Below are 27253 nucleotides of genomic sequence, written 5' to 3' on the forward strand. Positions count from 1 at the left end.
ATGCGGTGGTTAACCCCCTAGTTGACAAGACGCTCCCGCCCACACTAAATGACAGGAATAATTTCAGAGCCCTTACCTCCCTGCGTAAAGAACACTCCCTGATTGAAATGTGGAGGTACTGTTGTCAAGATGAGAGGGACTACACCTACTTTTCAGCCGTTCATGGGGGTTTTTCCAGACTGGATATGTTTTTATATCAGGCTTGCTCATCCATGTGGTGGAGGAAACAGATATTATCCCTGAGGCGCTCGCAGACCATGCCCCAGTTCTATTAACTATAGCCCCCCCCCTAGCTACCCCCCACACAAGACTTACCTGGAAGCTAAACGACTTCCTCCTAGAGGACCTGGTGACCTGTGCCCATATTAGAGAATCCATAGACCTATACTTCAATGAGAACGACACTGACAATGTGAGCTGGGGCACGGTCTGGGATGCAAGCAAGGCGGAGATCGGGGGAATTTCATTGAGCAAGCAGCACAACGAAGAAAGGCTAGGGGATTACTCCAGGAGCAACTAGAGGGGGAAGCCCATAGGTTAGATGAGATACATAAAAAGAAAACCTCACGGCGCGCATTAAGGGACTTGTGAATGGCGAAAAAAGCGCTCGAGGCACACCATATGGGCAAGACGGCTTATTGCAAGATGCGCACCAAACAATTTTTTTATACCAAAGGAAACAAGGCTAATAAACTGTTAGCGGCCAAGCTAGGGAAACAGACATGACAGAATAGGATAGACCACTTGCGAGACAAACAAGGCAAGGGCACTAACTTTGAAGAAGGGAAATGCCTTATTGTTGATGAATTCTTTACGGAATACGCAGCCCTCCATAGAGGGGACTCACAATCCACTAGAGATTTTATAAACATGGCAACCCTACCACAACTGCCACAAGCCCTTCAGGAACCCTTAGAAGATCCAATATCCCCTGAGGAAGTGGAATCAGCTATAAAATCACTCCCTATTGGCAAGGCCTCGGGCCCAGATGGCTTCACAAATAAGTCTTAGAAAACCTTCTGTAAAGACCTCACACCACATCTCACTAAGTTATTCAACGAATGCTGGGAAACAGGAACTGTTACACAATCCATGGCAGAATCAAACAACCCTAATGTTGAAGCCAGGAAAGGACCCATCAGAATGTTCATCCTACCGGCCCATAGCCTTGCTCAATACGGAAGCTAAGCTATATAGCAAGATTATAGCGCGCCGATTGGGGGATATTTTATCCACACTAATAGATAGGGATCAAACCAGCTTTATCCAAGGTTGATCTGCCCATGAAAATATCCGCAGAGCTATTAACCTGGTAGCCCTGTCCCCATCAGTTCCAGGCCCTCTATCCCTATTATCTTTAGATGCCCACAGAGCATTTTATAGCATGTCCTGGGAATACTTGCAATTGGTCCTGAGGAGCTTTGGGTTTGGCCCACAATTTTCTAAACTGGTACTATCAAACTTCTGGATCCCCTCCACCCAAATACGAGTCAACTCCCGGTGGACACCCCAGATACCCCTCAGTAGGGGAAACCAGGCAAGGGTGTCCCCTACGCCACTGGTATTGGCACTAGCTATGGAACCCCTGGCACAACACATCCACCTCTGCCCTGACATTCAGGGGTTTGAGGTAGAAGACTAATGTCACAAAGTCGCACTTTATGCAGACGGTGTGCTTTGTTTCTTGAGGGACGCCCAAGCTTCAGTCCCCCCACTCATGGACCTGCTTGATCAATTTGCGGTAATATTGGGATTCACGATAAACATGACAAAATCGATAGGCCTGAATTTACCTGAACCACCACACATGCTAAACGCCCTACATAACACCAACTCCCTCAGATGGGAAAGCTCCAAAATCACCTACCTTGGGGTGCACCTGACCCCGACCTATCTAGGCCTATGGAAAGCCAACATTCCCCCGCTATTAAAAGACACCAAAGAATCTTTACAGAAATGGGCCCCTCAAGAGATATCGTGGTTAGGGCGCATAAGCGCAGTCAAAATTACTTTGCTCCCAAGGCTTCTTTACACACTACAGGCGCTCCCACTGTTCATCCCAGAGCGAGACTTAGTAAACCTACATAATGAGAAAAGTCGCTTTATCTGGCAGCAAAAAACACACAGAATTCAGCGCAAGATGCTCACTAGAGGCAAGCAGCTGGGAGGCCTCGGACTCCCATCCATAGTAAGATATTATCGGGCAACCCAAATTGCCCCCATCTTGAGCTGGACCAATCCCCCCAAGTGGCAGAACATTGAACAACTGTTCTCTGGAGCCCCCCTCTCTCATCTTCCCTTCCTCCCGCGTGAAGCACGTACCTCCTAGAAGCCCCTCCTCCCAAAAACGAGGGCAACGCTCCATTGTTGAGATAGACAGTACAAACTAAGGGGAATCTCCCCAGGATTAGGACCCCTCTCCTCAATTACACAGAATCCAGCCTTTAACCCTGGGCTTCAGGTTAACTCCTATCGACATTGGTCAAGAGAGACCCGAGACTGCAAGAACTCTACAATGATAATATACCACTGACATTTGCCCAATGCAAAGAAAAGTTTAATATCCCTGAGACCGAAAGGTTTAGATACATACAATTACGGCATTGGACCACCAACCCGACCATTAAGAAAGCTGCTACTAGGCCCCCGTCAGGCCTAGAGCTGACCGCTGCGGAAGGCCAACGCTCACGTAGAGTAACAAGTTGCTATCTCCTCCTAGAAAATGTTCCAGAAGACGAGAAACTCCCGTATATGATGGCAAGGGAGAGACAACTAGGAATTGAGATATCCCCAGAAGCTTGGCAAAGAATCTGGGATGGAGCACATAAGTCCTCTAGATGCACGTCTGTAAAGGAATGTGCACTCAAGATCTGTTACCGTTGGTATTTCTCACCGCAGAGACTACACGCAATAAACCCGGAATATCCGAACATGTGTTGGCACGGTTGCGGGGTGAAGGGAAACCTGGGACACCTGGGGTGGCACTGCCCGGTCTTTCAAACTTACTGGCTAGAGATTAGGTCAAAAATCAAAGACATATGCGGAAACCTTCTCCCCATGGACCCATTAATAATGCTATTAGGCGACTCATCAGACGATGGGTCCTACCCCCGCTCTGGCCCTACTGCCCGCCTGATCACCCAACTAGTTATGGCAGCCCGCCTTACACGAGCGCGGAAGGAAATAGAGGGTCCACATATAGCATACTGGTAGATAAAGGTATGGGAAATCCTGGGAGTGGACAAATTAACAGCTGCAATAGAAGGTCAGACACCCAAATTCACAAACATATGGAGCCCATTCCTAGATCACGTCGCAGAAAAAGAACATATGTTCTTCCAGCCGAGATTGATCAAATACCTTTGCCAACCCTGACACCCCACTAGAACGGGGAAAGTTACCACCAAATGGTCATCTGGTAATGAGAGAGACATTACCCCTCAAGGGGCTCCGCAAGGAACTGGCTGTAACTTTGGTGAGGTTTTTTTTTTCTCTTCTTTGGTTCCCCCTGCTTTCCTTAATTTAGAGTATTACTAGCTGTTAAACAATCTATCCTATTCCCAGAGGATACCTACAAAACATTATATATGTGAGGAATCACAAAGATGTTAAAATAAAATGTTGATGTTGGATTGAGAAATTAACTGTTATAATCGCAGAGAAACGATGAACTCGATCTCCTCATAAATGCTGCCGGAATCGATAGAATTTATGAATTGCAAAAGATATTGAACTAGATTGATGATTCATAGCTTTTGAGATGAACTATGTTACCACTTGTAACGACATTTGATGAATTGAATGTTTAATCAATATTTCAATAAAAATATTTTGACAAAAAGATAAAAAAATAAAAAGGTGGCTATAATATTGAGGGTATTTTATCTATATATAGAACCAGTATATTTCTGGTAATATTGTATGGTCTGGCGTCTATTCCAGAGTCTAAAGTTGTTTGGTTCGGAAAAACTAGAGGGGAAAGTACTACATTCGATATTGGGCATTCCGAGCTCTGTCCAGGTGGAAGTATTAAGATGCAAATTAGGTCTTGCATCAATACGTTTGCTCTGGTTAATGCAGAGATGCAAGCTCTATCTATCTCGTTTCTCTTTTTCGTCTTTGTCCGCACTCTTCATTGGATCTTATAGCTAGTCTAAGTGAAGAAACATGTCTTAATCCTTTTTTAGACGGATGTGGGACTGCTTGTAATCACCCGACTCAAATTGGCATAACTTTAGCCCAACTAAATGAATCACTCAATGCGGACATCTTATAGAAAATAAGACTAGAGATATGCATATGGCGCATAATATTGCTGCACTTTCTGAAAAAGAGATGAACCAGAGCTTTAGCTCTCAGAGTTTTAGGATTATGACTCTGTGTACTTATCTTACTAAGTTGTGCTCTTTACAAATCCATAGATATATTATTTATCTATGTTTTAACATTTTACCCACTTGTGAGCACACAGGAAGATGTAGTGGGCTCGCTGCCCATAGACATACCTCCCCGAATGATTAAAGAACTACAAGGTTACAAAAGAAAATCTTGACACGACCAACCCTCCTCGGCGGAGGCTTAGGGTTTCCCGACATAGAAAGATGCCTACTGGCGGCACAATTAGCACCTATGTTGAAATGGGCGGGACAAGACATAGCAAATGGGTGGTGTGGGATAGAGCAAGCGGTTACAAGCATCCCCCTGAAATCGCTACACACCTTCAACACTGGACCCCAAGAAAGAGGGGGTCAGTTATTGGAAGCCACTAGGATGTCCTTACGTAGCTGGGACAAACCGTTTGGTAAGAAAAAAATTTGGCGTGGGCCCGGAGTGAATTCAGCATTATGTGCTAGAGGGGAAGGGGGCCTAGCACATAATGCTGACTTCACTCCGGGCCCACAACAGAAATGTTGGGAGGGGTGGATGTGTGCGGGAACACTTATCCTAAAAGACATGTATCAAGGTGGGGCCCCCCCCTGTTGTTCGAAGAATATAAAAACAAATTTGGCATTGGGTAGAAAGAAAGATACAAATACACGCATGTTAGACATTGGATCTCCCAGCCAGCTGTGAAGAAAGCAGGCACTAGAACCCCAGTTGGGCTCGAATTGACCATGCCAGAGGGTACGACCGTGAGAGGAGTAGCTAGAATATAAAGACTATTGAACAGCGCACAAATGGGAGACAAACTCCTGTATAAAGAGAACTCTGATCACGGAAGCGGAATGGGGACAGATTAGGATGAGGGTGCATGGATCATCCAAATGCACAGCGATCAAAGAGTCTACTTACAAGCTGTGTTATAGGTGGTATATGTCCCCCCTATCGTCTACATAAAATCAATGCAAAATACATCTTGGAATGCTGGAGACAATGTGGCGGAAGGAGAAATCTCTTCAATATGTGGTGGACATGCCCAAAAGCCGTAATGTACTGGAAAGAGGTCTTGAGGCACATAAAAGAGATAATGGGAGTGACTCTGCCAATGGCATAAAGGACTACTAGGAGTGGTGCTGGAAGGCACATGCGCAGCAACTGGGCATAAAGCTACCCTTATCACTCACTCACTGATGGCAGCGAGACTCACACTGGCACAAGGATGGAAAAATGAATTGGGCCAGATATTTGCCTGGTGGTGGGTCAAGATCTGGGGGGACAGGGCAATGGAAAAAATATGCACCCTAAAAGCAGGGCAATACTTGAAGTTCCTGGCAGTATGGAACCCCTTTCAGGAATTCGTAAAGGACAGAGAAGCCTGCTTCCACAAACCAAAGCTACTTAAGAACGTTCATGTTTGCTGAGTCCCAGAAAACAGGCAAAGGACTACCCAAACAAGCGGAACAGAAACCTCCAAATAGGGGAAGGACACTGAAACCACTCAAGTTGGGGAAAAGGGGTCGGGGGTATTTGTTGGGGGAAAGGGACACTTGTTAGGGAAGTAAAGTAAAACCACGAGAGCAACCGAACGGACAAAGATCTTAACAAAGGGTGAACAGTAAAATAACATGTTAAGAACGCAAAATGCACAAAAGTGATTATAACTGTTGTAACCTGAATCTGCTCCTGATGAATAAATAAAACTTGTTTGGAAAAAAATAAGAATAAGGGCTCAATAATGGACTCCTTTACTACCCAAGACAAACAGCGGGATTATGTTTTGCCTTCGAGCTTGGAGCATGTTGAACCCCCGATGCCGCAGGCCGACCCTCAAGAAGGCAAAGTGCTGGCAGCTATTGCCTCTTTACGATCTTCCCTAGAGAATAAAACAGAGGAAGTGAAGGTGGAGTGCAGCTCGCACGGCAGGATGTGCAATCGCTCGCAGAAAGGGTAACAACAATGGAGACCCTACTGGAAGAAAAGGCAACCACTACCAAAGACCTCGCACTGAGAACATAGGCACTGGAGGCGACGAACACTGTGCTGGAGGGGTGTGTGCTGAGAATGCTGAAGGCAGATCTCAAAGGAACAATATCAGAGTACTTGGACTGCCGCAGGGTATGGAAGGCCGAGATCTGACTTCATATATAGAGAATTTTCTCCTACAGGAGTTGGATCACGGGGCTTTGCCGATGAGAGAGAACAGATCCCTTCGGAAGAAACTTTCGCCCGGGTCACACCCCAGGACCGGTAATTGCCAGGATCCTAAATTTCAGGGATACAGAGATAATATTTCAATATTCCAGGGAGGGTGGGAAGATACAACATGGCAGTTCAACGGTTTGCCATCTACCCTGATTATACTGCTTTGACACAACAAAAGCAGAACAAATGTGTACCTACTAAGGCATCATTCCGACAACGGGCTCAAATACACGTTAATGTACCCAGCCAGATTGAAAGTCCTGTACAACGGGAAGACACATTTCTTTGAGAGTCCGGAGGCTGTGAACATGTGGATTGAACAATAACTTAATGCAAGAGGATGGCGATATGCAGAGACATCCAGAAGCAACCCCCTAAAACACTGCTATATGCAGCCTTTTCTGGCCATGGGTGACACCTTGAAATGCACAGTTCTTGGGCGCATCATGTGACAGTAATGCTGGGAACGACTAACAAAATGGCGACTCCAGACATTGGTCCTGAAATGTTTTCAGAAACCATTTCTGATAATGCTGACTTACTGCTGATCATGTGCTGTATACTAGTGGTAGCGGGCTCTGTTGCCCACTGGGTGGAGCTTGGAAAACCCTGGGTTAGTGAATACCAGAGGCCTGCCTGTTGCTGGCAGCTTTGGTGGTATGGTGCGCCTGGAAGGAGTCACTTTGTGGGGTGCTGTTTACACACACCCCAGGTTTGGGGGCTTTGAAGCTGTTGGCCATCGTTATGGTTACACAGTTAGGGAGGGACACACTGCTGGTGCCACAATGTGTTTATTTTTAGATGTTCTGATTTGAGCTGTGCATTCATGACTTTCGCTGTGTATGGAGGCAGGGGAGGAGGTTCCCACTTCCGGGGCCCTTTGCTCGCAATCCAGGTTGAACTTGTGTTGTGCTGATGACATTGATTAAAATTCCAAAACCCTAAATGTGACAATCACGGATTTAACACTTGCAGACATATGGAGTGAACAGAATGGGTTTCTCATTCTACTCTGCTCCACATCGCCTTTATACCCGCAGAGATTACCTGCTAGTTGGTTCTGAAAACCTGGCAGATTTTTCAAGTGCAGAATATATCGGGCGCTCTATTTCGGACCACTCCCCATCATTAGTAAACTGGTCTATGCAAGGCCCCCAACCTCCCAATACCGACTTGGCCCCTCTCACCTGAGTCCTTATTGGATGATGCCTTTAGAGACCAGCTCAGTGAATTCTTGGTTAACTTTCTTGAAGTAAATGTTTGTAGTGTGGATAGCTGGAGCTGACTATGGGAGGCCCTGAAAGTTGTTACAAGGGGGAGGCGATGGCGGGATCAGGAAAACATTAAAAAGAGACATGGAGCAATTGGAAAATAGAATTTGTGATGTGTAGGTGGGGAAGGTTCGGACAATAGACGTGGAAGGAGAGCTTAACTTGTTATGCGAACAGTGTGATGAGAGGTGGGAGAGGCTTCGACAGTTCGATTATGTGACCCATACCACACGTACACATGCGGAGGGGGACAAGTCAGGTCGAATGTTGGCATGACTTTGTAGGGCGGAGAGGCCTAGGAAACAGATAACACTAGTGCAGAATGAGTGCAGAGAACTATGGAAGTCGCAAATAGACATACATAACTCCTTTGACATGAGGAGTTGATGGACTGTGGAGCTACAGGAGGTTCTTTCCCAGATCAGGTTGCCTCCCTAGAGCAGCCGCTAATGGAGGGGGAGTTAAGGGAGGAGAACGTGTCCCTAGCTGCATGGAAAATGCCGGGCTCGGATGGGCTCCCGGCTGAACTTTATAAAACATTTGCGACTACTCTTGCCCCCATGCTGATGAAAGTGCATGAGGAGACTTATTATAAAGGCAAACTAGCATGAGGGATATGATTCTAGATCTCATACTCGAACAGGGTAAACCTGTATAGTTGTGCGATTCCTACCGGCCCCTGCCCATGTTGAACCAGGATATCAAGGTATTGAGTACTCTGCTGGCTGGCAGGCTTAAAAAGGTGATAACCACCCTGATACATCGGGACCAGACTGATTTAGTTCCAGGACACAACACCTCCATGAATTTACGTGGACTCCAGCATGTTAATTGACCATACTAACCTTAGTGAAGCCCCACTTGCAGTGGCGTCACTCAACGCCACTAGGCATTTAACTCTGTATTCTGGGAGTAGATGCTGGCCACGATGCAGTTTCAGCACTGGCCAAGGTTTTATTAAATGGGTTTGGTTGCTGTATACTCATCCGATGGCTAGTGTCCGAACTGGAAAGTGGGTATCTGAAGCTTAGGAGGTACTGTAGGGTACGCAGCAGGGATGGCCACTGTCACCTATGCTCTATATCCTGGCACTGGAACCCTTAGCTCTGTTCCTACGACAGGAATTCCGGGAGACAGGAGTGGTGGTGGGAGATTCGACCCATTTAGTCGCATTATATGCAGACTATTTCCTCCTATATGCATGCGAACCAGAACATTATTTGCCCATCCTGTTAGAGGTGCTGACAATTTCTCGAGATTGTCAGGTATATCCTTTAATAGACGAAAGTCTCGCTTATTCCCTTTGGCAGGACTGCGGCGCTGGGACCCCCGGAATCTACAAGACCTGGGTTTGTTGGGAACCTAAGACATTTCAGTATCTAGGGATTAACATAGCGCACTCCCCAGAGGATATGCACACTAATAACCTGGTTAAGATTGCTGAAGGGGTGAAACGTTCCCTGGTGTTCTGGGAGAGGTTGCCCCTCTCCTTGATGGGCAGAATTGCTCTGGTCAAGTTGATTGTGTTGCCAAGGATGCTTTATTCGTTTGCTAATATCTACTATTATATAGCTGCCGGAACAGCTGGGGCGTGATTCGTTCAACTAAGGAAGAAAACAAGGCAAAGATTTATTAGCCCGATTCCCGCGGCCCAAAGTGAAAGGTGCACCACAATATGGCCAACACCAGAGGCAGCCGTTGAAAGTTTTGAATGATGTCTCAGTCTGGCGGTATGGATTCCCTGCAACTAAGACTGTGTGGGCTGGAGCCTGACCGTAGCAGGGAAGCGGATTAAGCAGCTGGAGAGATTAAACCCTGGAAAACAGAAGAGCCGCGAGAGACACACAACGTTGCCGGTAAGCGGGAAGTGCCTCCCTGCCACTAGAATGCTGCGCCAAGCACCCAACAGCTACACTGGTGTGCCCGCCCCTATAGTTAAAGCTGGCGTTTATAATAATGTGACGGCATTGGGGGCACATCGGGAAGAGTGCTTGTCCCGCGGCGCAGAATTGTATCAAAGGGAGATCAAACATGTCGGAGCAGCCCGCACTCACAAATATGTTTAGAAAGGTTGCTCCCCACTCAAAGTAAGCAGCCATCAGACTACCAGAGTGCCCCAGGGAGAGAGCAGCAGTAACACTAACCTTGTAGCACAGGATAAATTCACATTGAGACAACTTGCATATCATACAGGGCACAAACCATTGACAAATGAAAGAGTTGGCAGGAGGGGAACAGCGCCGATGAGGGAAGAGAGACCCTGTCTACTCATGAGAAGACGCTGGAACAGTAGGTGTTCACAGGGTGCTGCAATAGCTCTGACATACAAGCCCCCTGTTATGTCTAGAAAAAGAAGACATGCTGCTCAGTTAAGAAAAGTGGGTGAAGCAAGGGCTGCAGAAATAATAAATCACACACATCGAATGCCCTCAATGCAGTGGCAGGTTGCAAGCCAAGCGACATACAAAAGAAATACCCAGAGCACATACAAACCATACAAAAAAATACCCAGAGAACATACAAATCACCAGGAGACAAGGCATCGGCCGGGGGGCACCCCCTAGCAGTACTAACACTCACTCGCCTCTCTGAGTAAGCAGGTGACTCATCCCTCACACAGGATCCCCCAACAGCAGGCACAGGGAGACAAGGGACGCAAGGAGTGATTTCCCGAGCATGAAGCAGCAAAGCAACTAGTAGGAAAGCAACTAGTAAAACCAGACTGTTTTGCAAGGAAAAGCAACTTGTAAAACCAGACTGTTCCACGATTGTCCGCAGAGCCGATGAAAGCAATTGAATGAAGATAACCCGGTCTTGCTCCGTCCTCGCTGTCCCAGGCGTAGGTAGGCCAGTAACCCTGGTCCTTGAACCCCAACTCGACAAAACTCCTAACGTTAAGTAAGAATGGGGTTCAAGTACCTCAGCCCTCTAGGAGATGAACTGATCCTCCAGGCTCGTCTAGAAATGGCACACCAAGTAGTACACAAGGTCATGGGTAGAGATAATTCCAAAACAAGCCCGACAGATACCACTAAACTGCCAGCACACTGTGATCAAGCAAATAGAGCACATAAGGCGAAGGTAGGAAAATACACCAATCCAATCAAGGAAAAACCTCAAAGCAAGACAAGACAAAAGAAAATGTGCCTGCTCAACACACGCTCTCTCAACAAGCATGCACAAGATGTACATGACTTAATTACAGAGGAAGACATTGATATAGCCTGTATTAAAGAAACATGGTTGCAGGATCTTGTAGGAGCAACATGCACCACAGCAGTTCCAGAGGGCTATGTGATACATCATAAAGAAAGGGAGGCTGGCATGGGCGGGGAAGTCACCATAATCACCAAAGACTCCATTCAAATGTTTCCAGCAACCACCTCAAGTGATGGGTGCGAAATACCCCATCTCAAATACACCCAAACAGAAAACCACTGCTTGAACATCACAATCGTATATAGACCACCATCCCTGATTTCAGAGTTTAAGGAAAATTTAACAAAGCAATTACACTCCTTGAAGGGCCCTAACACTGAAACACTGGTCTTGGGGGACTTTAACAGATGGTACAGGAACCCCAAGGACAAAGACGGCATCCACTTAGACAAAATCCTTAACATCGACTTTAGAGTTAGAAACATGGAGCCTACCATGGAAAATGGTAACCAACTCAACAGGGTAATCACCAACAATTTGGAGACCAGTGACCATCAAGCCATGTATATGGTCAGACCACTCCACCGTCCTCTTCTCGTTGACACTAAATACACCTATGAGAAATAACAGAATGTACCGATCAAAATAAATGGGAATTACAAAAACATCATATGTATACCCAATACGATAAAAGACTAATGACAAGGATTCCTGTGACAGATTGATTGCAAACCTTTCACATCACGCCAACCTAATGGTGGATAAAATAGCCCCTTTAAGAACAATAACAGTTAGACCTACAGGTAGAACTAATGGCAACCACCAGAAATGGTTTAATAACACCATAAGCGCCTTAAAAAAAGAAAAGAGGAGAATGTAGTACAGATGGAGGAAAAATCCCTCCCAAGAAAACAAGGACAGTTGGAAAGTGTAATAAAACATACAAAAGAAGCATATGTGATACAAAAAGAAATGTCTACAAAGAGCAAATAAATAAAGCCGGTAACTCCACAAGCAAATTGTTCAAAATATTAAAATCAATAGAAATAATTTAAGGCATTAGCTCCACCCTTTACACCTCTAAGGTGGACCGTGACAATGTACAATCAGCCTTCACTGCCAAAGTCAACAAAGCCAGGACCCTGCTTCGGGAGCCCTTTCCAATTTAAAAATGTTACCACAGAAGAAATACAGAGAACCTTACATTCTATGAGACCTACCACATGTGCAGAAAATGCCATGCCCCCAAAACGTATCTTGTAAAACGCCAACATCTTCTCTCCACTCCTATCTAAAATGGTTAACGCATCCTTCCATGATGGGCATGTCCCAGAAAGCATTAAATCTGTCACTGTCACGCCTTTAGCAAAGAAACCGAACTCAGATCAAAGAGACCCCGGCAATCTGAACCGATAACAAATTGCAATTTCTTGCTAAAAGTACTTGCCAGGATAGCAACTGGCCAACTTCAAGCGTACGTGAAATCCAAAGATGGTCAACAATCCAGATTTCGCACAGCTCATAGTACGTAGACCGCAATGTTGGACCTGCAGTCACACATGCTAGTCAATGGAAAAGGGGAACACTGGTCTCCTCATGCTGCTAGTACTTTGCGCAGTCTTCGATCACTTAGACCATAATATTAGGGATGGCACTCTATTAAGAGTGGCACAGGACAACCAGGAAGGATTTGGGTGGTTGTACCAAAGTAAAGAGGACAGAGTAGTACACACACAGTGGAAAGAAAGGAGAGCGAAGAGTATGCAAGTGTAGTAAAGGAAAAGGTACAGGATAGATTCCCTCTTGGGGTGCATGCCAATATAGGAAAGGAGTATTCCACGAACCTTAGGAAAACTCTAACCTTTTGCACAGTTTGCTATAACAGAGGCCCACACTGTTTGCTCATGGCTTGGAACAACAGCTATGGGTGTCTGTAACGTAGAAACTAGACAAGGGAAAGGGCAGAGGTTGCCTGACGGAAGCCAACAGACAAGCCCTGTACAAGGGGTTTACAAACAGTACAAGAGAAGACACTAACAGATAAATCCAGGGAAAAAGGAATTTGAATAACAAACTAGCAGAAGGAAATGAAGGGAAAGCCGTATAACAGGATTGGATAGGGAGAAAGAACTGAACGTTGAAAACAAGTAAGAAAGCAAGGGAGCAGCAGTCAGGAAACAGAGGAACTGTAATAACTGAAAGTAAATAATGAAGGTAAACTGATGTGGATAACAGAGGACGGAAGGGGACAAGGTAGAAAGCTCAGAAAAGCAGGGAAGCAATGGACCAGCCCAAAAGGAGCAGGGCTGTAAGGAAGGAAGCCCCGAGGGATAGGGCTTAGGGCAGCGGAGTGAAGCAGGCTGCACGGCAAGGAGCCCAGAAGGGCCGGGCAGCAAGGAGTGAGCCCAGAGGAGTAGGGCCGCTGACTGCGATGGGTGAATTGGCGGTGGCCAAAAGATGGGAGGAGTATGGTCTTAATACATGGAGTGACATGTACAAGGATCGGGTATATGTCATGGTCATTGGGCCGAGAAAGCAAACATTAAAGGGCCACATGCACAGGGGGCTGGATGGACACAGTCCTGGCGCCTTTGGAGACAGGCTCATGAATAACAGTAAGAAAGAACATTTATTTGGGAAAAGAGTGCTTTATTATGGACATAGCACCTCATTTTGGGTGCAGAGTGCATTTAACATAGGAACTTCCATTCACTAAAGCAGCCCCATGTGTACTCTTAGGTGTGGCTGCTGCTTCTGGGTTGCCTTGCACGTGCTGACTCTCTAGGAGTGGCACACAAGCTAGTGGGCGTGCCAACAATCGCAGCTATATACACTGCTCTGATCCCCGAGGCAGACGCTTCGCGTTATTCTGCACTTCCATGCAGCGTAACGCTCACCACCGCATGGGATCAGACTTACCTTTGGAAATCCTGCTTCCTGCCATCATACTTACCAGCCTGGGGAAATCTGCTCTCACCTGTACGTGTCTTCGTTGAGCCTGGCATTCATCTTCAAATCTTCCGGAACACTGAAATCTTCATCTTGGCACCGTAGCATCACGCGCTCTGTCCGCAACAGCAGCACCTGCAAGGAAAAATGAAAGACAACGTTTGACACTTAAAAGACATTCAGTTTTAAGTCACGCTACCAACGAACCTCACGCTTTTCCTTAAACCATCACTTATCAGGTGTCGGACATTGCGGATTCATCCATCTTCCACCCGGCTGCCTCCCGCGCCCCAAAGCTGCTTTCGGGCTGCATTTTCACCTATCGGGAAGAAAACAGAAGAGAATATTATTCACGAATTGACAACAATATTGGGAGCAATACTACAAAGACATTAAAACGCAGTGGCGGCTGGTGACTTTGAAAGGTGGTTGGGCGCAACTTTGTGGGTGCGAATTTGGGAGCGAGTTAGCGCCGTGAGCAAGCCCAACCCACAGCAAGGGGGGTTGCGCTGGGGTTTGACCCTCCCGTGAGAAATCTTTTGAAAAATGGCTTCTAAAATGTGCAGTTTACTGTCCAAACTCACAGAAATATGATATAAAAAGCATTGGGTTTTGCATACTAATGGTGGTACATTATTCTTATGTGCGCAAGTGTGATGGTGTATTTTATAGTACCTTGTATTTGAGAATAGCTGGTACTATGTTGTATCATATGTTGTTCAGCCATGCGGGATATGTAACCTTGTATCAACAGCTACACAGTAGTGCTTTGTGAAAGTATGTAGCACAACCCGTTACAACCCAGCAAAACAGTAGGTAACCTTGGGCATATAAGCACATCTGGCAACCTCTGAATATTATAAATTGTTATGTGATGTGTGTGGTTTGCTCAGTGTCCACAGATAATGTGGCTATGTTCTAAGTCACACTATACGTGTGATCTAGGGTGTATGCCTGTGTTCAAATGCGCAAAAGCTGCTCTATAGCATGTGCAGTGATTGGGTGCCGCGACATTCCGTACTCCACTAATACTATATACATACAGACCTCTAACAAAGCTTTGATGCATATCTGTAAGATGGCAACATCATTAGTGCACATACAATAGACCAGCACATAGGTGCATGTCAGCCTCAGTAAACACAGGAATGATCATGATTTTAGTAACAGAAGTGACAACTTTATAATATTAACACTGTTACACATATATTTATGGCCTTCAAAAGAACACAGGCATACACTAATGGAGTTTACAGTATTTTTCACAAAAGGTACCCAGTTAAGAATGGACGCACACCTTGTGCATTTATCACGAAGAAGCAGATTGAGTGTGTGGCCAACCGAACAAGTGGACTATGAAACGAAGTGATCCTACAGTAGAAATGGCACTAAAGATTTATATTCACCTAGTAAAGCAAGTGGTATCAAAAAAAAAAATCAAGTCTAATAAAAGTAGTATACAACAAGGAGTCTCAGAATGGTGGGACAAGGAATGCAGTTGTTATAGAGGTTCTATGTCTCTCTGCCACTAGTTAAGCACAGCATGCCTCTAACAGCCAATTCTTGTGCCATTATCACTGTCTCATTGCCGAAGGAACTCGTCTATCTTTTGTAGGGAAAAGGGCATCCTTCAGAGCACTCTGCCTTCTAATACATGCCCCCCTCCGGACCACCCGAACCCCCACCCCGTTAGAGAGCCCAGCCGCAATATCTGACTTTTTGGTTAGCCCCCCTTGCTGCTTTATTGCCAAACAATCTCTCCCTGCCCTGCGTAGGGGTTGTCCCCTCGTGCCACACTGCCTTTGAATTTCCACCCCCCCCTGCGTGTTCCAACCCCACTGAATGCTCACCCTGCTACCCATAGACATAACAGTCCCATTTGCCATCCATCCTGTGATAAATGGACATCGTCCACATGCATGGCATGCGCACACATGCACGCACATACCCTTGAAAGCATCTATGTTGTGAACTTATTGCAACGTTTCACAAAAAGACTTTGTGATGTGTGGCCTGCAGGACTGTGGTTTTCACATATTACGTATCTAAATCAAAAATAAGAACTATTGCTAAACAATATAGGAGAAATCAGTTCTCCACCATGGCAAAAAACAAACTGGTGGAAGGGAAGAAACAGTCAAAAATACGACTAGAATGCCCATATAAAATTACTGTCTCTTATCCAGATGGTTAGTGCCTCTGCTAAAAAGGGTGTTAGAACGCTTCTGTGAGGGCATAGTGTGTCACAATCTTGGTAGGAGGTTGAGCTGTGAGCTCCACGCACTCTACAGTTGGAAATGCTCCGTAAAATGGGACGCGCCCCTGTGTAAGGGTGGCACCGTGGAATGCCCAGCCGCATTGAACAGTGACTCAACATTGCAGAGCAGTATTTATTATACATAAATAAATAATGAATCTGCCGCTCTGCAACATTAATTTCCTGCCACACTGCAGAGAACAACTTAATCTTCTCTTTTGCAGAGTACAACTTAATCATCTCTTTGCACACTCTGGGGGCCCTGATTGGGGGGGGCGGCGGCCCCCGTCCTATATAAGCGGCCGCCACTGTTAAAACGAGAAGAAACAAAGAGAAAACAGAAAGAGAAAGCGATAAGAGACATTGAGAGACACTACCAACCATGAGAAGCATAGTCGCAGGTGGACTGGACTATTACCTACCGGGGATCAGTGAAGGAACTAGGTCCCATCGACAAGTGCGCCAGCCATTAGTAGCAGGACGGAGAGCTTATCATCAATAATTAACAGGTGAGCCTTATGGGCCGGTACATGCCCACAGAAACCACACCTTGGGGAGAAGAGTTTGAGAGGTACAATAGTCACAGATCAGCGCAATCACCTTCTCTCATATCCACGCAGGAGCAGTGTCACCAATTGCTGCCGCTCACAGCTTATCTGGAGAGGGAGAGGCCTGACGGGGTGATCCAATTCCTGGGAGGGCTGCAACCATGCCCCAACGCCTCCACAGAGACCAGGTGAGCGTAACAGTATACAAAGAGGTCACAGACTTGATTCAGTCGGAGGGGCAACCCAACGGTCAGTTTTTGTGGTATCAAAGGTTAACGAGAATAGCGAAAAGAAAGTGGCTGACCAGGGCTGGAGAACCTATGATGAATAAGTTATTACAGCTGCTGTATGATTTAGAAGATGGCTGGCGCCCAGTGTCCAGGATGTATAGCTCTATGCAAACTTTCATCAGAGTACCGAAGGTGGGTTTAAAAATCAAATGGGAAAAAGACTTTTGTCAGGAATTAGATAATCGGTGGAGCACAGCACTGATTTTTACAAAGGTCTCTCCCAATGCCAGGATCAGCCTCCTGCAAATGAATGTTTTGCATAGAACCTACATGACCCCACAGAGTATAGCTACGTTCGACACTACCAGATCTTCAGGTTGCCCGCGGTATGTTGGAGGCAGACATCAGGCACATGTTTTGGAGCTGTGTTAAAGTTCAGTCCTTTTGGTGTCAACTCAAAACTGCTTGTGTCAACGCAGGTATAACAAGATTTAAATGGGAGCCGTTAAAATGCCTATTGGGTACATACCCACCTCCCCCCTTTCCTGTTGCTTCAATTCCGTGAGCCTCCTCCCCCCAGATTCTGAGAGTTTCACACTTCGCTCACCACTCCCCCAGTTCCTAATAAAGTGAAAGAAGCAGGTGGGATGGCGCAGCACCATATTTGTGCAATGGGCTTTTAACCAGCTGCGGCCAGGTTTAAGAGGGTCGGGTCACTCTGTCGCTGTCTTCTTTCCTTGACCATCTCCTGCTCCGCCAAGAATTGTGTCCATCATCAGAACAAATCAATTCCCCAATAAAAACACCAATTGCTCAGTGGGAAACATTATATGCCAGATCAATGACGTGCATGATCAGTTGTGCTACTATCCACTAAGAAGCAATGGCAATTATAGTTGCCACGCATTACACCAGTTGTCTGCCAGGAGATATAATGCACATCATTTCTTCTGTGCTAGGTCATAGTCTGTCACACTTCATGTGCCAAATACAATACAAATTGCCATTATAGGTGAGGTTACCATCACCTTATGTCAGGGCCTTTCAATATAATTCCGAGCATTGTGCAAATGTACCAGGTTGCAGTCAATAACATGTTAAATGTGTTGTGTCGGTGCCAGGGGTCCTGCTAAATACGGCAATGGATTTTTCAAATAAGCTAGCATGTGTTATCTACACCAGAACCATCCTATATTGTTCAGCACTCTTTGGGCCTGATTTACAAAGCTGTTTTAAAGGGAATGCTCCATTGTAAAACGCTTTGGCAAATTAGGCTCTTTGTTTCTAGAGCCAAATGTTAACAAGGGCCTAGCACTGTAACATTACAATATATTTCCGAGAGATCGCTTGTGCCCGTTGCAGTGACAGGCAAGTGCCAGGTGTTGGAAAGCTAGTTACTACAATGTGCATGTTCCAAAAATGTATAAGTTGTGCTGTGCGCATCATAACATTGTGCTTCATATATCTTTAGTTAAAAAAGGAACTTTGAATCGAAGAACCAAGCTTTCCGCCTACGCCGAACCTTGCACAGGAAAGAGGGCAAATTACTTAGCATATTAGGTGAGTAAAGTTGATTAACAGAATGGCATGCATGTTGCAATCCTCTTTTGGCCCGATCCTTCGTGTATTGATGTTATTTTGGTTGGAAGGATTACTGTTTTTATTCTTGTTTTTTGTTTTGTGCACACTCCTATCATACTTTCCTATTTCATGTTCTTTGAATGACCCTTTGATGTCCCTGTACTTTTTCATTTTTCTTTAACAATGTGCTCCTTGGGTTACGCTCAAACGTTAGCTATTCCATGAACATATACATGCCTAGTGTTACGGAGTGATGTATACCCTGTGCGCATGAGCGAACTATTACAATGGCCGGGCATGCACAGATAATAAAGGGGAGCACATGTGCCGCAGTTGCTGCTGGGAGCCCGTAACAGTAAGACGTGTCCGTGTCTTCTCTTTAGGTACGGGGCCGTGTTACTGGGAGGTCCACGGGGCATATACAACTCTAACATTGGCAACGAGGATGGCCCGGAGTGGGGGGAGAAAAGATTTAAATCAGGCTATTTGATCTTCATGAAATTTTCTCAGCGCTCACTGGACGCAGTTACCTATGCGGCATGCGCGGGCCGCCATTTTGAGATCAGACGGCAGCAGCCCCTCACGGGGTGCTCGTGCACCGTTGTGAACAATTTCTGGACACACCACAGCTGTTTCATCACAGATGGCTGTGGTTTCTTATGCAGATTGTGCACGCATGTAATCTGCACAGCGCTTTCAGCATGGAGAAGGAGCTGCAGATCCTCAACTCATCCCCACCATAGTGGGCCTGCTGGACAGCATTCCCTCATCCAGGGGTCATTTTTTTTTTGTTCCATCGACCTAATCCAGTGTGCTGTTGGATGGGCCCGCCTCACAGATTCCGGATTCGACAACTACACGGTTGGTGCTGACTTGCGGCCTCTGGAAGGAGAGAGTTATCTGTGCGGTCTGCAGCCATGGGAGACCAGGAAGACGCCGGAGCGCAGGTTCAACCCATTCGGAGACAAGAAGGTACATTGGCGCCCATGCCCGAGTTTCACATGTCTGGTCCTCCATCTAAACTGGGACACAAATGGCTTTTATGGGACGATGCCAAGGTAGCGACTGTTGTGTGCGGCCGGATCCGAAGTACATATCATATTTGAATCACAGAACTCTCCGGCAACCACGTATGTGGAAGTCAAAAACGCCCTCAAGGAACACTTCCTGCCCCTGGCCAATCAGGACTTTGACAGGTTCATAATGTGCAGCAAGAGACAGTTGGGGATGAGACGCTGGATCATTTCTGCGGGAGGCTACGACATCTGGCCAGCACGTGTCAGTTGGAGAATGAGGAGGGGATGGTGCAGAGCCAACTCATCCAGGGGTGCAACTCTGGGAAACTCAGACGTCAGTGCTCTGAGAACCAGGACTAAACCTGGCGCAGATTCTGGACATGTACAGAGCGTATGAACTGGCAGAGAGCAGAGGAGCGAAAATGGACGCAGCAGTCCGTCTGGGGAAAGGTGAGGAGGCCTACGCCATTGGGCGCCCTGCAGCAAATGCACCCGAGAGACCACAATGGGCCCGAAGGAGACCAGAATCCTCTCAGAAGCCTGACCTGCCCCAACTATGTCAGTATTACGGCTATGACCTTCCGCAGGCCAATGACTGTCCAGCAAAATTGAGGGTGTGCGGGCGCTGTGGTACGACTGGACACTTTGCTAGAGTATGCAGGGCAGCCAACCCAGTGGCCATCTTACGAGGGCTGGCTAGGGCCAGTAACAGTGGCCCACGAAATCAAGAGTGTGGCTGCCATTGAGCAAGGGATGCAAGATCTTGAACTACCCGAGGAGGAAGAGAAGGATGAAGAGGTCTTCTTCATCTCGAACATTGACTTTGGCTGACGACAACCCTCCTGTGTGGTGGAAATCGGGGAAACCCCCACCCCAGTGCTGATAGACACGGGAGTATCTGTGTGTGTAATGGCCGCTAGACATTATGAGGCGCTACCAGGTCCACCGGTGCTCGACAAAACAAAGGCCAGGATATACTCCTTTGGGGGCAATCAACCCTTCCCCTGCAAGGAGTGTTCACCACGTTTGTCACCCATGGCCAACACTCCATCAAAGCCACATTTTTCGTGACGGAGGTCAGTCCGCACTCTCTGCTGAGCTGCGCGGCATGTGAAGCTCTGAATATAGTACACTTTGCCCTGTCGGTGTATCAGTCTGACGTCCACAACATCACGGAACAGTATGCCGATTTGTTCAAAGGTATAGGTAAACTGCGGGGAGAACCTATCCGCTTACACATTGATGAGTCGGTGAGACCAACCACGCTAAAATACAGCCGGATCCCATTTCATCTAAGGGCGCAGGTGGAAAAAGAACTGCGAAATCTTGTTGATATGGACATAATAGGGTGGAAGGTCCCACCCTGTGGGTGACTCCAATAGTCGTGGCATCCAAACCCAAACAACCTGGGGCAGTGCGCATCTGCGTGGACATGCGCCTGCCTATCATGGCCATCAAGCGGGAACGTCACTCGACGATGTGGTAGGAGAGCTCCAGCGTGCCAAGATATTTTCGAAACTGGACTTTCACTCAGGGTACCACCAGCTCGAGCTACACCCAGACTCCCTATAGATAACCACCTTCACCACCCACGATGGTCTCTAGCAATACAAGAGGCTGAGTTTCGGAATCTCTTCGGCCGCAGAAGTATTTCAAAACGTAATCAGAGGTGCCCTTGAGGGTCTCAAGGGGGTGCTGAATCAGAGTGCCAACATCCTTGTATACGCGTCCTCGGAGGCAGAACACGTGAGGAGACTCAAGAAGACGCTGGAGAGGATCCGAGACCTGGGCAAAACCCTCCATCAAGATAAATGTGAATTTTTCAAGCACAAAATCGAGTTCTTTGGGTTTGTGTTTCATGTAGGAGGCATATCCCCAGACCCAGAAAAAGTAAAAGACATTTAGGAAGATGCCCCTCACACCCGCCCCCCCCCCCCGAACTCACCCCCCCTTCCAAGTCCCTATCCAATGTCCTAATCTTTTTGGGGATGGTAAATGTTAGGAAAGATTTCATAATTGTATGTAATTTTCCCTCCATGTGTACACCCCCAAACATTTTGCTGCTGTTTAGACACCAGAGCCTGACTTTGCCAGAGAAGCGCAGCCTTCATCTGCACTCCTCTGGGCTTTCGCTCACTTTTAATGGGGAAACTGACATACCCTTAAGACAGTCAGTACTGGGAGACTAACAAGTACAAAATGTACCTTTCCAGTACAGTGTACATGGGTCTGTAGTGATTTTCCAAAGGCCCTAGATACTCCCGATGGACTTTTTGTGAAATGTGCAGATGTGTCATGGACAAGGCTGGTGGCAGCTATCTTTTCGCATTATTTTTAACCCGTTCCTGACATGTTAACCGCGTTTGGCATGAATAGGTCGCCTGGCTCCAAAATGGCCAAGCCACAAGGTTCTTTGTCTTGTCCTTTGGCCATCTTGCCCCTTCACCTTCCCCAGGTCGAGTCGACCAGAGTCAGTCCTTATTTGGACATCCAGTTTCCCATGAAACACCAAGCTTTAGCAGGCTTCTGCATGCCTTGAGTGTGTGCCTCCAGGATGTGGGCTGGGATGTCTGTCCCCAATACACATCCTGGGTTCCAGAGAGTCTAGAGTGCTGTGAATGACTGGGACCATCATGGTCCGTGATTGGTCCACGTACGGAGTGTGTGTTTGTGAGCAGATCTCCCATTGGGTCCTCTCCGTTTTGGCGTGAAGGGAACTTTGGATAAGAGGAAGCTGAAAACACCCATACCATGTTGATCTCTGGATTTCTCACTGAACGAAGGATAGGATCCAAGTATCCTGAAACTACGAAGCTGAGTCGAGGAACTGCTGGTGACCAACTGGAAGGTTTGGCACCCTGAACCCTCTGTCGTCCCGTGGGACCCCGCTGCATCTGGTCGTCCTAGAAGGTCTGCGAAGACGCTTCGACCCATTGGAATAGTGGGACCAACTATTCTCGGCACCTTCATCAAACCCTTCAAGTAAGCTTTCTCGGAAGTGTCCATGGGCTAACCAGTGGACTGAACAGCTTACCCAGTTGCTTTGCTCTGTCACCGCCACCGTTTTGAGGAGGCCCTCGAAACTTGGTATACCGTTAGCTCTCTGTGTCCATGGCACCCTCACACCAAATTTCGTACACTTGGCATTTCCAGGGCTGAAGTGAGACGAGTGCGCCAGGTCCAGAGCATACGGGTTAATGTGTTGCCCTGTACACGCAGGGGCAAATACGGCCAATAGCATATGCCAGCAAATCCCTGACTGACATGGAAAGAAGGTATTCACATATTGAGAGGGAAGCGTTAGCCATCCTGTGGGGCTGCTAACATTTCCGTATATACATCCTGGGAAAGCCGGTGTCGGTCATAACGGACCACAAACCCCTGATCCCCATCATGACGAGGGCATGCTCCAAACCTCCCCCAAGGATTGAAAAATGGATGTTAGCCCCGATGGTGTATGGAGTGAAGCTTCAGTACCGACCAGGTACGAATAACCCGGCGAACTACCTTTCCTGACACTCTCGGGCTGGCCGCTCGCAAGACAAAGTGGTCCGACACGTAGTGGAAGCCGCCATGCCCATAGCGTTAACGATGATGGAACTGGCTGACGCATCCAAGGCAGATGAGTTTTTTTCAGTTTATCAGGACCGCAATGGCCAATGGGGACTGGAAGCTGGCACTGGCGCTCCCATCATACACTGTCAGTGTCGGAGAAAGGGCTGCTATTAAGTGGACGGCAGATTGTCATCCCGTGACTGCTGGTGGAGAGGGTCCTGAAATTGTCCCACAGTGGCCACCAGGGCACAGCCAAGACCAAGGCACGTCTGGTTCCCAGATCTGGAACATCCGGTAGATGAATATGTGCAACACTGCATCTGGTGCAAGTCGCTAGCCCGGCAGTGAGAGAACCTTGTATTGAATCCATGGAGAGAAGTGACAGGCCATGGGGCACGGTACATGCCAACTTCGGTTCCAAGGCAGAGGCACCTACTTTCTGGCAGTAATCAACCAATGGTCCCGGTACCCAGAGGTAGAGTTGGTTGAGTCTACTGCCAGTGACCACACCATTCAAGCGCTGGAGTGAATATTCACCACCCAAGGTTTTCCCCTATTGACCCCCATTCCATGGCCACCAATTTGAGCAGTACATGGAGGAGTGTGGGATAACACACCAGAAGATGACCCCACAATGGCCCAGGGCCAACGTAGAAGCTGAACGGTTTCAGCGCACGTTGAACAAAGTGTTCAGAATCACCCAGAGCAAAGGAGGGGAGCTACAATGGAACCTATATCAATTCCTCCGCCAGTACCGTGCTACTCTCCATCAGTCCACAGGGGGGGCCCCAGCAGAGGCCCTTTTCAATCGGTGCCCCATGGGACTGATACCGGAGATGGAAGGGAGCAACCCGGGGACCAATGATGACCAGAGGAGCAACAGGTGCGCAACGAGCGGGTAAATGTCAGGAGGCACCTCCAGCATCCCAGCATTGCAGTGGGTTATACAGTACTGGTGTGTAACCTCCATCCAGAGGGAATGCTATCCCTCACATTCAAGCCCAGTCCGATGGGCGTAACCCACGTCAATGGGGACAGCAGCAGATCGAAGAGGAACGGTCACAAGGAACTCGTGTTATTTCAAGAAAGTCGACACCTGGTCTGCAGAGGAAGACCCTTACGAGGGTGAAACCGTGACTCTGCTCGCCAGTCCAGTGCCTGAGAACAGCAAAGTTCGAGAAAGTCTGGTACCAGCCGACTCTCTGCATCAGTCCAGGGACAAGAGCAGGAGGTACCCAAGTCATGAAGGTCGCAGGTGCCCGGCCAGGTTCTGTGACTTCATAATGAACCCTGATCTCCAGGGAGGACGGTAATGGCCCACGTTGGGCCCCTAAATAGACTATATATGTTGCACTAACGTATGCGCCCCGGCTGGAATGTTACGGAGTGATGGATACCCTTGCGCACGTGCGAGCCATAACAAAGGTCGCTTATGTGCAGATTATAAAGGGGAGCCTGTGCGCCTCAGTTGCCGCCTGGAGCCCGTAACAGTAAGACGTGTCTGTGTTTTCTGTTCAGGTACGGGGGCCCTGCTACTGGGAGGTCCACGGAGCATATACAACTCTAACACCTATTATTTTCAGGTGGACCTCGATATAAAGGTATTGGCCTGGACTAACGTTGTGGTGAGATGTTTTGATTTCATACATTTGTAACACAGAGAAAGGCCGGGTAGACTGAACTGCATCTGTGCAGAAGTGGAATGATGTAATCACAAAAGCTGATGGAGAAGCCAGGAAGTTAGAGGAGAATAAGCAAACAAATGAGACTGTAAAGCTTTCCCGAAGGAAGGTAGACATGAGATGATTATGATTTACAAAAGGAGGACGCAAGTCATCACATAAAGAGGAACCAAGGACAAAAACGCCTGTCCCCCTAAATGTATATGTGGAATTGGGGACGATCAGCAAATGAAGTTTTCCATAGCTAAGAAGAAATTCGGTAGGACAACGCAATGTGTACATGATACAGGCCATTATTTCTGCAAGAGCACCATCCGGCAACTTTCTGAACATAAGCACAAGGCAAGAAGCAATGCTTTTTAGTATGGGCTATCTAAGCCAAAGCTATTGCATTATAGTACAGCTAGGGAGAAATGGCATGTGAGGAGAGACACAGCTTGCAGGTGTCTTTTTTTTTTACCCACGCAATAACTGCCCTTAGCCATGCTAATCCCTATGGCCATTCATTCAGACCCAGTTCCTGCCTACACCACCTTCTCATGGGAACTCTTAGTAATTGCATTATTCAAACCTTACCATCAAACGTTGCACTGAATTGCCTGTCAGTGTTTGTTCAAAGAAGCTGCAAACCCGCTACTGGTGTGATAAAAATTATGTAAGCAGGTCTGCCTTCAGCAACTCGATTTATAAGCACATTGCGTGTCCTTCACTGAAGTCCTGTTAAAAACAAGCATTGGCAAAGCCAGCAGTTTAAGCTTGTGTGTCTATATATTAGGCATTCACCAAGCAGTGCTATTATATGCCCAGGTCCTCTCACCACTTTGCAGTTGCCAGCTGCTACAATCCAGATAATACCACAACGACAGATGGCAGTGCCTGGCAAATGCCTTTCCCATGCCTACACAAGCCAAAACTGTTGGCATTGCCAAAGCCCATTTAAGAGTGCCGTATATCTGTGTGCCCTGCCCTTCCCAGCACGGCAGGGCCGGCCTTGGCACCGGCAGCATTCTGGGCAAACTATAATTTGGCACCCGCCAAAAAAGAAAAATGCACACACCAATCTTCAAACAGCAAGGCAACACAAACAATGTATCTAACAAAAACGGAGGTTGGGGTGCCCTACTAGGACATAAAGCACTGATGCAATAGTACATATGTCAAAAGAAATTGAACTGCTGCCACATATTGATACCAATGCAATGTTATGTTATTACATTTGTACCGTGACAAAGCCCGAGGGCATCCAGGCGCCAAAGAAGCAGGCGGTTGAGAGTTTTGCGCAACTGTACAGGTAGAGCGTTCCAGGCCTGTGCTCCCTGTACCTGGAAGGCGCAGCCGTATCCACTGGCTCACTTAACGCGAGGTACTTCCAAGAGGAGGTCATCAGCTGATTGCAGGTGTCTTTTGGGTTGATAAACACTCACCCTGTCTTTCAAATAGGATGGGGCGTTTCCAAAAATGCATTTATGGCATATAGACAGCAATTTGAACTGAATCTGCGCTGTAACAGGTAACCAGTGCAGTTTCTTTCGTGCTGCTGATGTCGGTTCGGAGCGCTTCATCTGGAATATGATACAAATGGCAGCGTTCTGGATTTTTTGTAGTCCTTGCATATCAGTCCTATTGGCGCCTCCCAGTAAAGCATTACAATAATCCACACGAGGGAGGATTACCGCTCTGACAAGTTTGGTGCGATTTTCAACGGAAACCAATGGAGCCACTTGCCATAGCACCTTAAGGTGGTAATTGGTACTTTTGGTGATGGCTGCTACATGGGCATCTCTATTCAGACCTCCTTCCAAGTAAGTGCCAAGGGTCTTGACCCTGTGCACTACCCTGATCTGGCTGCCCATGATTTCAAAGACCCAGGCCATCTCTGGCATGCCGAGGACCGAACATCATGTGTTCGGTCTTGGCCGCGTTCAGGCAAAGCCAGTTAGTTTACCAGACCATCAAGTGTTGAATGTCAACAGAGTCCAGTATTAATTGGTCCTTCTCGTGGTCCCCACTGATCTCCAAAACAAGTTGGAAATCGTCAGCATAGTTACAAAAAAATAAATCTAGCGACTCTAAGGCTTTACACAGTGGGAGGCTATAAATGTTAACGGGGGGAGAGACAAGCCCCACGAGGCACTCCGCAGGTGATGATTTCCACTTTGGATGCACTGTCGCCCCAGTGAACCCGCGAGTGGCGACCCTCGAGGAATGACCTAAGCCAGCTAATTGCCTCCAAGGAAAGGCCCCCCGACGGTGGCAATCTGGTCCAGGAGAATTCTGTGATTTAGCAAGTCAAAGGCTGTTGATAGATCCAATAACATCAGCAGCCCTGACTTGCTATATTCCAACTGGGTGAGCATATCAGTCTGAAGATCTAGTGCGCTCTCGGTGCCATGAAAGCTCCAGAAGCCAGACTGTTTCCTATG

General features: G+C 47.3%; 1 long non-coding RNA gene across 1 annotated transcript in view; it reads left to right on the forward strand.

The window, feature by feature from the left end:
- Positions 1–27253, forward strand: part of LOC138567414 (uncharacterized) — a 118115-nt gene that overhangs the window by 21340 nt on the left and 69522 nt on the right. The window contains exon 2 of the long non-coding RNA XR_011302201.1: positions 18468–18556. This is a non-coding gene — a long non-coding RNA (uncharacterized lncRNA). The remainder of the gene's footprint in view (positions 1–18467; positions 18557–27253) is intronic.

This window comes from Ambystoma mexicanum, chromosome 2p (genome assembly GCF_040938575.1).
Source record: "Ambystoma mexicanum isolate Mex_15411 chromosome 2p, UKY_AmexF1_1, whole genome shotgun sequence".
In the NCBI taxonomy this organism is placed as follows: Eukaryota; Metazoa; Chordata; class Amphibia; order Caudata; family Ambystomatidae; genus Ambystoma; species Ambystoma mexicanum.